The sequence below is a fragment of the Sinocyclocheilus rhinocerous genome, unplaced genomic scaffold, assembly GCF_001515625.1.
Source record: "Sinocyclocheilus rhinocerous isolate Xijiao unplaced genomic scaffold, SAMN03320098_v1.1 scaffold57, whole genome shotgun sequence".
In the NCBI taxonomy this organism is placed as follows: Eukaryota; Metazoa; Chordata; class Actinopteri; order Cypriniformes; family Cyprinidae; genus Sinocyclocheilus; species Sinocyclocheilus rhinocerous.
In genome coordinates, this window is record NW_015652130.1 from 1879424 (window position 1) to 1879938 (window position 515).

The 515-nt window shown below is 39.8% G+C and overlaps 1 protein-coding gene across 5 annotated transcripts in view; it reads right to left on the reverse strand.

Annotated features, from left to right (window-relative positions):
* Window positions 1–515, reverse strand: part of LOC107713527 (TAR DNA-binding protein 43-like) — a 6934-nt gene that overhangs the window by 3089 nt on the left and 3330 nt on the right. The window lies entirely within an intron of this gene.

Below are 515 nucleotides of genomic sequence, written 5' to 3' on the forward strand. Positions count from 1 at the left end.
CAAAAACATTAAAACGCATTATAAACGAGGCATTTGTTGCATCCAATGGGGACATAATTACTGATTAAAATGACTTATACTGCCTTTTTACGCGTTAAGTATCGCGCCGCGTAAACATAAAACCATGTCTGCATTTGTGATCGGAGAAACGACAAACAACAAGCGCTACTCTACACTGCTCAAAACTCGCGTTTGAATCGTCAGTGGCAAATTCTTTAAATTAAAAAAAAAACAAAACACTTACTTACAGGCTGTGAGTCAGAAGCGCCAGACTGTCCTTGCAAAGTTGGAACTGCCCCACTTTATAGAAACAGCCTTTGTGCACAGATGCATTGTAGTCTACTCTACCAGGATCAGGAAACAGTCCTACATAAAATGCGCTGCACACATCTGAATATTTGGATTGAACTGATCTGAAAAGGTGTTGTAAATACAACTTAACCACTGACTTCTAGTTGTGTCCTCTTTTGGAAGGCCAAACAAAGTAGTTTCGCTTTCACAACGAAACACACAGC